At 42.3% G+C, this 12,764-nt stretch overlaps 1 pseudogene; it reads left to right on the top strand.

The window, feature by feature from the left end:
- The first annotated feature begins 441 nt into the window (after nt 1–441).
- On the top strand, nt 442–11,009 carry LOC129137922 (endogenous retrovirus group K member 8 Gag polyprotein-like; annotated as a pseudogene).
- The last annotated feature ends 1,755 nt before the right edge of the window (nt 11,010–12,764 follow it).

Raw genomic sequence — 12,764 nt, 5'->3', positions numbered from 1 at the left:
AGTGACAATCATTCAGAAATTCGTAACAGTGTTCTGGAATTCTGTGTGTGGGAGAATCATTCAGTCCCTCATAGCAGTGTTCTGGAATTCTGTGTGAGGGAAAAACACTCAGACCCTCGTAGCAGTGTTCTGAAATCCTTTGTGAGGGACATTCAGACAACAGCAGTAGTGTTCTGGAATCCTCTGTGAGGAACAAACGTTTAGACAGTCGTAGCAGTGTTCTGGAATCCTACGTGACAGACAAACTTTTAGACCCCAGCAGCAGTGTTCTGGAATCCTATGCGAGAGACAAATATTCAGACAATGGTAACAGTGTTCTGGAATCCTATGTGAGGGACAAACACTCAAAACCCAGCAGCAGTATTCTTGAATGCTATGTGAGGGACAAACTTTCAGACCACAGCAGGAGTGTTCTGGAATCCCATGTGAGGGACAATCATTCAGACCCTCGTAGCAGTGTTCTGGAATTCTGTGTGAGAGACAAACATTCAGACCCTCGTAGCGGTGTTCTGGAATCCAATGTGACGGACAAACATTCAGACCACCACAGGAGTGTTCTGGAATCCTATGTGAGGGAGAAACATTCAGAACCTAGTAGCAGTGTTCTGGAATCCTATGTGAGGAATAAACACTCGGAACCAAGCAGCAGTGTTCTGGAAAACTATGTAATAGACAAACATTCAGACCAGAGTAGGATTGCTCTGGAATCCTATGTGTTGGACACACATTCAGAACACAGCAGGAGTGTTTTGGAATCCTATGTGAGGGACAAACATACAGACCCTCGTAGCAGTGTTCTGGAATCCAATGTGATCGACAAATATTCAGACCACAGCAAGAGTGTTGTGGAAACTACTGTGAGGAACAAACATTGAGATCCACGTAGCAGTGTTCTGGAATCCTATGTGAGGGACAAACATTTAGACTCCAGCAGGAGTGTTCTGGAATCCCAAGTGTGGTACGAACATTCAGACCATGGTAGCAGTGTTCTGGTACTCTATGTGAAGGACAAACTTTCAGACAATAGTAGGAGTGTTCTGGTATCCTAAGTGAGAGACAAACATAAGAGCCCAGCAGCAGTGTTCTGGAATCCTATGTGATGGACAATCATTCCGAACCTCGTAGCAGTGTTCTGGAATTCTCTTTGAGGGACAAATATTCAGACACTCGTAGTAGTATTCCGGAATCCTGTGTGAGGGACATTCAGACGACAGCAGGAGTGTTCTGGAATACCTCGTGAGAAACGAACATGCAGACTCTCGTAGCAGTGTTCTGGAATCCTTTGTGACAGAAAAACATTTTGACCCCAGCGGTAGTGTTCTGGAATCCTATGTGAGGGACAATCATTCAGACCCTCGTAGCAGTGTTCTGGAACCCTATGTGAGGGACAAATACTCAGATCCCAGCAGTAGTGTTTTCGAATCACATGTGTGGGACAAACATTGAAACAACAGCACTAGTGTCCTGGAATCATATGTTTCATGCAAACATTCAGACCCTCGTTGCAATGCTCTGGAATTCTGTGGGGAAAAGCAAGAGAGATCAGATTGTTACTGTGTCTGTGTAGAAAGAAGTAGACATAGGAGACTCCATTTTGTTCTGTACTAAGAAAAATTCTTCTGCCTTGAGGTTCTGTTAATCTATGACCTTACCCCCAACCCCGTGCTCTCTGAAATATGTGCTGGGTCAAACTCAGGGTTAAATGGACTAAGTGTTGTGCAAGATGTGCTTTTTAAACAGATGCTTGAAGGCAGCATGCTCCTTAAGAGTCATCACCACTCCCTAATCTCAAGTACCCAGGGACACAAAATCTGCGGAAGGCCGCAGGGACCTCTGCCTAGGAAAGCCAGGTATTGTCCAAGGTTTCTCCCCATGGGATAGTTTGAAATATGGCTTCGTGGGAAGGGAAAGACCTGATCGTCCCCCAGCCTGACACCCGTAAATGGTCTGTGCTGAGGAGGATTAGTATAAGGGAAGGCATGCCTCTTGCAGTTGAGACAAGAGGAAGGCATCTGTCTCCTGCCCGTCCCTGGGCAATGGAATGGCTGGGTATAAAACCCGATTGTACGTTCCATCTACTGAGATAGGGAAAAACCGCCTTAGGGCTGGAGGTGGGACATGCGGGCAGCAATACTGCTTTGTAAAGCATTGAGATGTTTCTGTGTATGCATATCTAAAAGCACAGCACTTGATTCTTTACCTTGTCTATGATGCAAAGACCTTTGTTCACGTGTTTCTCTGCTGACCCTCTCCCCACTATTGTCTTATGACCCTGAAACATCCCCCCCTCGGAGAAACACCCACAAATGATCAATAAATACTAAGGGAACTCAGAGGCTGGCGGGATCCTCCATATGCTGAACGCTGGTTCCCTGGGTCCCCTTATTTCTTTCTCTATACTTTGTCTCTGTGTCTTTTTATTTTCCAAGTCTCTCGTTCCACCTAATGAGAAACACCCACAGGTGTGGAAGGGCAACCCACCCCTTCATCTGGTGCCCAACGTGGAGGCTTTTCTCTAGGGTGAAGTTACGCTCGAGCGTGGTCATTGAGGACAAGTCGAAGAGAGATCCCAAGTGCGTCTACAGTCAGACTTACGGTAAGCTTGTGCACTCGGAAGAAGTTAGGGTGATAATGTGGCAAACTAAAAGTAAAACTAAAAGTAAATATGCCTCTTATCTCAGCTTTATTAAAATTATTTTAAAAAGAGGGGGAGTTAGAGTATCTACAAAAAATCTAATCAAGCTATTTCAAATAATAGAAAAATTTTGCCCATGGTTTCCAGAATAAGGAACTTTAGATCTAAAAGATTGGAAAAGAATTGGCAAGGAACTAAAACAAGCAGGAAGGAAGAGTAATATCATTCCACTTACAGTATGGAATGATTGGGCCACTATTAAAGCAGCTTTAGAACCATTTCAAACGGAATAAGATAGGTTTCAGTTTCTGATGCCCCTGGAAGCTGTGTAATAGATTGTAAAGAAAAGACAAGGAAAAAAATCCCAGAAAGAAACGGAAAGTTTACATTGCGAATATGTAGCAGAGCCGGTAATGGCTCAGTCAACGCAAAATGTTGACTATAATCAATTACAGGGGGTGATATATCCTAAAACGTTAAAATTAGAAGGAAAAGGTCCAGAATTAGTGGGGCCATCAGAGTGTAAACCACGAGGGCCAAGTCTTCTTCCAGCAGGTCAGGTGCCCGTAACATTACAACCTCAAACGCAGGTTAGAGAAAATAAGACCCAACTGCCAGTAGCTTATCAATACTGGCCGCTGGCCGAACTTCAGTATCGGCCACCCCCAGAAAGTCAGTATGGATATCCAGGAATGCCCCCAGCACCACAGTGCAGGGCACCATACCCTCAGCCGCCCACTAGGAGACTTAATCCTATGGCACCACCTAGTAGACAGGGTAGTGAATTACATGAAATTATTGATAAATCAAGAAAGGAAGGAGATACTGAGGCATGGCAATTCCCAGTAATGTTAGAACCGATGCCACCTGGAGAAGGAGCCCAAGAGGGAGAGCCTCTCACAGTTGAGGCCAGATACAAGTCTTTCTCGATAAAAATGCTAGAAGACATGAAAGAGGGAGTAAAACAGTATGGACCCAACTCCCCTTATATGAGGACATTATTAGATTCCGTTGCTCATGGACATAGACCCATTCCTTATGATTGGGAGATTCTGGCAAAATCGTCTCTCACCGTCTCAATTTTTTGCAATTTAAGACTTGGTGGATTGATGGTGCACAAGAACAGGTCCGAAGAAATAGATCTGCCAATCCTCCAGTTAACATAGATGCAGATCAACTATTAGGAACAGGTCAAAATTGGAGCACTATTAGTCAACAAGCATTAATGCAAAATGAGGACATTGAGCAAGTTAGAGCTATCTGCCTTAAAGCCTGGGAAAAAATCCAAGACCCAGGAAGTGCCTGCCCCTCATTTAATACAGTAAGACAAGGTTCAAAAGAGCCCTACCCTGATTTTGTGGCAAGGCTCCAAGATGTTGCTCAAAAGTCAATTTCCAATGAAAAAGCCCTTAAGGTCATAGTGGAGTTGATGGTATACGAAAATGCCAATCCTGAGTGTCAGTCGGCCATTAAGCCATTGAAAGGAAAGTTTCCCGCAGGATCAGATGTAATCTCAGAATATGTAAAAGCCTGTGATGGAATCGGAGGAGGTATGCATAAAGCTATGCTTATGGCTCAAGCAATAACAGGAGTTGTTTTAGGAGGACAAGTTAGAATACTTGGAGGGAAATGTTATAATTGTGGTCAAATTGGTCATTTAAAAAAGAATTGCCCAGTCTTAAATAAACAGAATATAACTATTCAAGCTACTACAACAACAGGTAGAGAGCCACCTGACTTATGTCCAAGATGTAAAAAAGGAAAACATTGGGCTAGTCAATGCCGTTCTAAATTTGATAAAAATAGGCAACCATTGTCAGGAAAATAGCAAAGGGGCCAGCCTCAGGCCCCACAACAAACTGGGGCATTCCCTATTCAGCCATTTGTTCCTCAGGGTTTTCAGGGACAACAACCCCCACTGTCCCAAGTGTTTCAAGGAATAAGCCAGTTACCACAATACAACAATTTTCCCCTGCCACAAGCTGCAGTGCAGAAGTAGATTTATGTACTATACAAGCAGTCTCTCTGCTTCCAGGGGAACCCCCAAACAAAAAATCCCCACAGGGGTATGTGGCCCACTGCCTGAAGGGACTGTAGGACTAATCTTGGGAAGATCAAGTCTAAACCTAAAGGGAGTTCAAATTCATACTGGTGTGGTTGATTCAGACTATAAAGGCGAAATTCAATTGGTTATTAGCTCTTCAATTCCTTGGAATGCCAGTCCAGGATACAGGATTGCTCAATTATTACTCCTGCCTTATATTAAGGTTGGAAATAGTGAAATAAAAAGAACAGGAGTGTTTGGAAGCACTGATCTGACAGGAAAGGCTGCATATTGGGCAAGTCAGGTCTCAGAAAACAGACCTGTGTGTAAGGCCATTATTCAAGGAAAACAGTTTGAAGGGTTAGTAGACACTGGAGCAGATGTCTCTATCATTGCTTTAAATCACTGGCCAAAAAAATGGCCTAAACAAAAGGCTGTTACAGGACTTGTCGGCGTAGGCACAGCCTCAGAAGTGTATCAAAGTACTGAGATTTTACATTGTTTAGGGCCAGATAATCAAGAAAGTACTGTTCAGCCAATGATTACTTCAATTCCTCTTAATCTGTGGGGTCGAGACTTATTACAACAATGGGGTGTGGAAATCACTATGCCCACTCCATTATATAGCCCCACGAGTCAAAAAATCATGACCAAGATGGGATATATACCAGGAAAGGGACTAGGAATAAAATGAAGATGGCATTAAAGTTCCAGTTGAGGCTAAAATAAATCAAGAAAGAGAAGGAATTAGGGTATCCTTTTTAGGGGCGGCCACTGTAGAGCCTCCTAAACCCATAGCATTAACTTGGAAAAGAGAAAAACCGGTGTGGGTGAATCAGTGGCTGCTACCAAAACAAAAACTGGAGACTTTACATTTATTAGCAAATGAACAATTAGAAAAGGGACATATTGAGCCTGCATTCTCGCCTTGGAATTCTCCTGTGTTTGTAATTCAGAAGAAATCTGGCAAATGGCGTATGTTAACTGACTTAAGGGCCATAAACGCCGTAATTCAACCCATGGGGCCTCTCCAACCCGGGTTGCCCTCTCCGGCCATGATCCCAAAAGACTGGCCTTTAATTATAATTGATCTAAAGGATTGCTTTTTTACCATCCCTCCGGCAGAGCAGGATTGCGAAAAATTTGCCTTTACTATACCAGCCATAAATAATAAAGAACCAGCCACCAGGTTTCAGTGGGAAGTGTTACCTCAGGGAATGCTTAATAGTCCAACTGTTTGTCAGACTTTTGTAGGTCGAGCTCTTCAACCAGTTAGAGACAAGTTTTCAGACTGTTATATCATTCATTATTTTGATGATATTTTATGTGCTGCAGAAACAAGAGATAAACTAATTGACTGTTATACATTTCTACAAGCAGAGGTTGCCAACGCAGGACTGGCAATAGCATCTGATAATATCCAAACCTCTACTCCTTTTCATTATTTAGGGATGCAGATAGAAAATAGAAAAATTAAGCCACAAAAAATAGAAATAAGAAAAGACACATTAAAAACACTAAATGATTTTCAAAAATTGCTAGGAGATATTAATTGGATTCGGCCAACTCTAGGCATTCCTACTTATGCCATGTCAAATTTGTTCTCTATCTTAAGAGGAGACTCAGACTTAAATAGTAAAAGAATGTTAACCCCAGAGGCAACAAAAGAAATTAAATTAGTGGAAGAAAAATTTCAGTCAGTGCAAATAAATAGAATAGATCCCTTAGCCCCACTCCAACTTTTGATTTTTGCTACTGCACATTCTCCAACAAGCATCATTGTTCAAAATACTGATCTTGTGGAGTGGTCATTCCTTCCTCACAGTACAGTTAAGACTTTTAAATTGTATTTGGATCAAATAGCTACATTAATTGGTCAGACAAGATTACGAATAATAAAATTATGTGGAAATGACCCAGACAAAATAGTTGTCCCTTTAACCAAGAAACAAATTAGACAAGCTTTTATCAATTCTGGTGCATGGCAAATTGAACTTGCTAATTTTGTGGAAATTATTGATAATCATTACCCGAAAACAAAAATCTTCCAATTTTTTAAAATTAACTACTTGGATTCTACCTAAAATTACCAGATGTGAACCTTTAGAAAATGCTCTAACAGTATTTACTGATGGTTCCAGCAATGGAAAAGCAGCTTACACAGGGCCAAAAGAAAGAGTAATCACAACTCCATTTCAATCGGCTCAAAGAGCAGAGATGCTTGGAATCAGTGTTCCAAGATTCTGATCAACCTATCAATATTATATCAGATTCTGCATATGTAGTACAGGCTACAAGGGATGTTGAGACAGCTCTAATTAAATATAGCATGGACGATCAGTTAAACCAGCTATTCAATTTATTACAACAAACTGTAAGAAAAAGAAATTTCCCATTTTATATTACTCATATTCGAGCACACACTAATTTATCAGGGCCTTTGACTAAAGCAAATGAACAAGCTGACTTACTGGTATCATCTGCATTCATAAAAGCACAAGAACTTCATGCTTTGACTCATGTAAATGCAGCAGGATTAAAAAACAAATTTGATGTCACATGGAAACAGGCAAAAGATATTGTACAACATTGCACCCAGTGTCAAGTCTTACACCTGCCCACTCAAGAGGCAGGAGTTAATCCCAGCGGTCAGTGTCCTAATGCATTATGGCAAATGGATGTCACACATGTACCTTCATTTGGAAGATTATCATATGTTCATGTAACAGTTGAAACTTATTCAAATTTCATATGGGCAAGTTGCCAAACAGGAGAAAGTACTTCCCATGTTAAAAAACATTTATTGTCTTGTTGTACTGTAATGGGAGTTCCAGAAAAAATCAAAACCGACAATGGACCAGGATATTGTAGTAAAGCTTTCCAAAAATTCTCAAGTCAATGGAAAATTTCACATACAACAGGAATTCCTTATAATTCCCAAGGACAGGCCATAGTTGAAAGAACTAATAGAACACTCAAAACTCAATTAGTTAAGCAAAAAGAAGGGGGAGACAGTAAGGAGTGTACCACTCCTCAGATGCAACTTAATCTAGCACTCTATACTTTAAATTTTTTAAACATTTATAGAAATCAGACTACTAGTTCTGCAGAACAACATCTTACTGGTAAAAAGAACAGCCCACATGAAGGAAAACTGATTTGGTGGAAAGATAATAAAAATAAGACATGGGAAATAGGGAAGGTAATAACGTGGGGGAGACATTTTGCTTGTGTTTCACCAGGAGAAAATCAGCTTCCTGTTTGGATACCTACTAGACATTTGAAGTTCTACAATGAACCCATTAGAGATGCAAAGAAAAGCGCCTCCACGGAGACGGTAACACCAGTCACATGGATGGATAATCCTATAAAATTAAATGTTAAGGTTAGTGTATGGGTACCTGGCCCCACAGATGATCACTGCCCTGCCAAACCTGAGGAAGAAGGGATGATGATAAATATTTCCACTGGGTATCGTTATTCTCCTATTTGCCTAGGAAGAGCACCAGGATGCTTAATGCCTGCATTCCAAAATTGGTTGGTAGAAGTACCTACTGCCGGTCCTAAAAGTAGACTCACTTATCACATGGTAAGCGGGATGTCACTCAGGCCACGGGTAAATTATTTACAAGACTTTTGCTTTCAAAGATCATTAAAATTTAGACCTAAAGGGAAACCTTGCTCCAAGGAAATTCCCAAAGGGTCAAAAAATACACAAGTTTTAGTTTGGGAAGAATGTGTGGCCAATAGTGCGGTGATATTACAAAACAATGAATTCCGAACTGTTATAGATTGGGCACCTCGAGGTCAATTCTACCACAATTGCTCAGGACAAACTCAGTCATGTCCAAGTGCACAAGTGAGTCCAGCTGTTGATAGCGACTTAACAGAAAGTCTAGACAAACATAAGCATAAAAAATTACAGTCTTTCTACCCTTGGGTATGGGGAAAAAAGGAATCTCTACCCCAAGACCAAAAATAATAAGTCCTGTTTCTGGTCCTGAACATCCAGAATTGTGGAGGCTTACTGCAGCCTCATACCACATTGGGATTTGGTCTGGAAATCAAACTTTAGAAACAAGAGATCGTAAGCCATTTTATACTATCTACCTAAATTCCAGTCTAACGGTTCCTTTACGAAGTTGTGTAAAGCCCCCTTATATGCTAGTTGTAGGAAATATAGTTATTAAACCAGACTCTCAAACTATAACCTGTGAAAATTGTAGATTGTTTACTTGCATTGATTCAACTTTTAATTGGCAACACCGTATTCTGCTGGTGAGAGCAAGAGAAGGCATGTGGATCCCTGTGTCCATGGACCGACCATGGGAGGCCTCGCCATCCGTCCATATTTTGACTGAAGTATTAAAAGGCGTTTTAAATAGATCCAAAAGATTCATTTTTACTTTAATTGCAGTGATTATGGGATTAATTGCAGTCACAGCTATGGCTGCTGTGGCAGGAGTTGCATTGCACTCTTCTGTTCAGTCAGTAAACTTTGTTAATGATTGACAAAAAAATTCTACATGATTGTGGAATTCACAATCTGGTATTGATCAAAAATTGGCAAATCAAATTAATGATCTTAGACAAACTGTCATTTGGATGGGAGACAGACTCATGAGCTTAGAACATCGTTTCCAGTTACAGTGTGACTGGAATACATCAGACTTTTGTATTACACCCCAAATTTATAATGAGTCTGAGCATCACTGGGACATGGTTAGACGTCATCTACAGGGAAGAGAAGATAATCTCACTTTAGACATTTCCAAATTAAAAGAACAAATTTTCAAAGCATCAAAAGCCCGTTTAAATTTGGTGCCAGGAACTGAGGCAATTGCAGGAGTTGCTGATGGCCTCGCAAATCTTAACCCTGTCACTTGGGTAAAGACCATCGGAAGTACTACGATTGTAAATCTCATATTAATCCTTGTGTGCCTGTTTTGTCTGTTGTTGGTCTGCAGCTGTACCCAACAGCTCAGAAGAGACAGCGACCATCGAGAACCGGCCATGATGACGATGGCGGTTTTGTCGAAAAGAGAAGGGGGAAATGTGGGGAAAAGCAAGAGAGATCAGATTGTTACTGTGTCTGTGTAGAAAGTAGTAGACATAGGAGACTCCATTTTGTTCTGTACTAAGAAAAATTATTCTGCCTTGAGATTCAGTTAATCTATGACCTTACTCCCAACACCGTGCTCTCTGAAATATGTGCTGGGTCAAACTCAGGGTTAAATGGATTAAGTATTGTGCAAGATGTGCTTTGTTAAACAGTTGCTTGAAGGCAGCATGCTCCTTAAGAGTCATCACTACTCCCTAATCTCAAGTACCCAGGGACACAAAAACTGCGGAAGGCCGCAGGGACCTCTGCCTAGGAAAGCCAGGTATTGTCCAAGGTATCTCCCCATGGGATAGTCTGAAATATGGCCTTATGGGAAGGGAAAGACCTGACCGTCCCCCAGCCCGACTCCTGTAAATGGTCTGTGCTGAGGAGGATTAGTATAAGAGGAAGGCATGCCTCTTGCAGTTGAGACAAGAGGAAGGCATCTGTCTCCTGCCCGTCCATGGGCAATGGAATGTCGCGGTATAAAACCCGATTGTACGTTCCATCTACTGAGATAGGGAAAAACCGCCTTAGGGCTGGAGGTGGGACATGCGGGCAGCAATACTGCTTTGTAAAGCATTGAGATGTTTCTGTGTATGCATATCTAAAAGCACAGCACTTGATTCTTTACCTTGTCTATGATGCAAAGACCTTTGTTCACGTGTTTGTCTGCTGACCCTCTCCCCACTATTGTCTTGTGACCCTGACACATCCCCCTGTCGGAGAAACACCCACAGATGATCAATAAATACTAAGGGAACTCAGAGGCTGGCGGGATCCTCCATATGCTGAACGCTGGTTCCCTGGGTCCCCTTATTTCTTTCTCTATACTTTGTCTCTGTGTCTTTTTATTTTCCAAGTCTCTCGTTCCACCTAACAAGAAACACCCACAGGTGTGGAGGGGCAACCCACCCCTTCAGAATTCTATGTGAGGGAGAAAATTCAGACCCCAGCAGCAGTGTTCTGGAATCCGACGTGAGGGACAATCACTCAGACACTCGTAGCAGTGTTCTGCAATTCTGTGTGAAGACGAACATTCAGACCGCAACAGGGATGTTCTGGAATCCTATGTGAGGGACAAACATTCGGACCCCAGATGTAGTGTTTTCGAATACTATGTGTGGGACAAACATTCAAACAACGGCGGGAGAATTATGGAATTCTATGTTTCGGACAAACATTCAGACCCTCGTAGCATTGTTCTGGAATCCTATGTGACGGACTAACATTAGGCCCTGCAGTAGTATTCTGGAAACCTATGTGATGGACATGCATGTAGACCCCAGCAGCAGTGTTCTGGAATCCTATGTGATTGACAAATGTTCAGACCCCCGCAGCAGTGTTCTGGAATCCTATGTGATTTGCAATCATTCAGACCCTCATAGCAGTGCTCTGGAATTCTGTGTGAGGGACAAGCATTCAGACCCTTTTAGAAGTTTTCTGGAATCCTATGTGAGGGACAAATATTCAGACCCCTGCAGCAGTGTTCTGGCATCGATGTAAGGGACAATCATTCAGACCCACACAGCACTGTTCTGGAATTCTGCTTCAGGGCCAACATTCAGACCACGAAAGGAGTGTTCTGGAATCACCTGTGAGGAACAAACTTTCAGAACCCCGTAGCAGTGTTCTGGAATCCTATGTGTCAGACAAACATTTAAACCCCAGCAGCAGTGTTCTGGAATCTTATGTGAGGGAGAAATATTCAGACAATCGTAGCAGTGTTCTGGAATCCTGTGTGAGGGACAAACTTTCTGATCCAAGCAGCAGTGTTCTGGAATCCTATGTGAGGGACAAACATTCAAACAACAGCGGGAGTGTTCTGGAATCCTATGTTACAGACAAACATTCAGGTTCTCGTCACAGTGTTCTAGAATTCTATGTGAGGGAGAAACATTCAGAACCCAGCTGCAGTGTTATGGAATCCTATGTGGTGGACATACATGTAGACCCCAGAAGCAGTGCTGTGGAATGCTACGTGGGGAACAATCATTCAGACCCCAGCAGCAGTGTTCTGGAATATTGCATGAGGGACAATCATTCAGACCCTCGTAGCAGTGTTCTGGAGTCCAGTGTGAGGGACAAATATTCCGATCACAACAGGAGTATTCTGGAATCCCCTATGAAGAACAAACATTCAGGCTATCGTAGCAGTGTTCTGGAATCCTATGTGACTGACAAACATTGAGACCCCAGCAGCAGTGTTCTGGAGTGCTATGTGAGGGACAAACATTCAGACACTAGTAGCAGTGTTATGGAATCCTATGTGAGGGACAAACACTCAGAACCCAGCAGCATTTTTCTGGGTCCCTATGTGAGGGACAAATACTCGGAACACAGCTTCAGTGTTTTGCCATTTTATGTGAGGGACAAACATTCAGACCCTCATAGAAGTGTTCTGGAATCCTATGTGAGGGACAAACTTTCCGACAATTATAAGAGTTCTGTAATCCTACGTTAAGGACAAATATTCAGACACTCGTAACAGTGTTCTGGAATGGTATGTGAGGGACACACATTCAGACAATCGTAGCAGTGTTTTGGAATCCTATGTGAGGGACAAACATTCAGAAGCCAGCACCAGTGTTCTGGAATCTTCTGTGAGGGAAAAACATTCAATCAACTGCGGGAGGGTTCTGGAATCCTATGTTATGGACAAACATTCAGACGCTCATCGCAGTGTTCTGAAATTGTGTGTGAGGGAGGAACACTGAGAACCCAGCAGCAGTTTTCTGGAATCCTATATGATGGACGTACTTGTAGACCCCAGCAGCAGTGTTCTAGAATCCTATGTGAAGGACAAACATTCAGACCTTCGTCGAATTGTTCTGGAATCCTATAAGAGGGACAGACACTCAGAAACCAGCAGCAGCATTCAGGAACCCTATGTGAGGGACAAACATTCAGACAACATCAGGATTGTTCTGGACTCCTATGTGAGTAACATACACTCAGAAAACAGCAGGAGTTTTTTGGAATCC

Source organism: Pan troglodytes, chromosome 17, assembly GCF_028858775.2.
Source record: "Pan troglodytes isolate AG18354 chromosome 17, NHGRI_mPanTro3-v2.0_pri, whole genome shotgun sequence".
Lineage (NCBI taxonomy): Eukaryota > Metazoa > Chordata > Mammalia > Primates > Hominidae > Pan > Pan troglodytes.
Note: the sequence above shows the minus strand (reverse complement) of the source record. Positions and strands in the feature narration are given on the sequence as shown.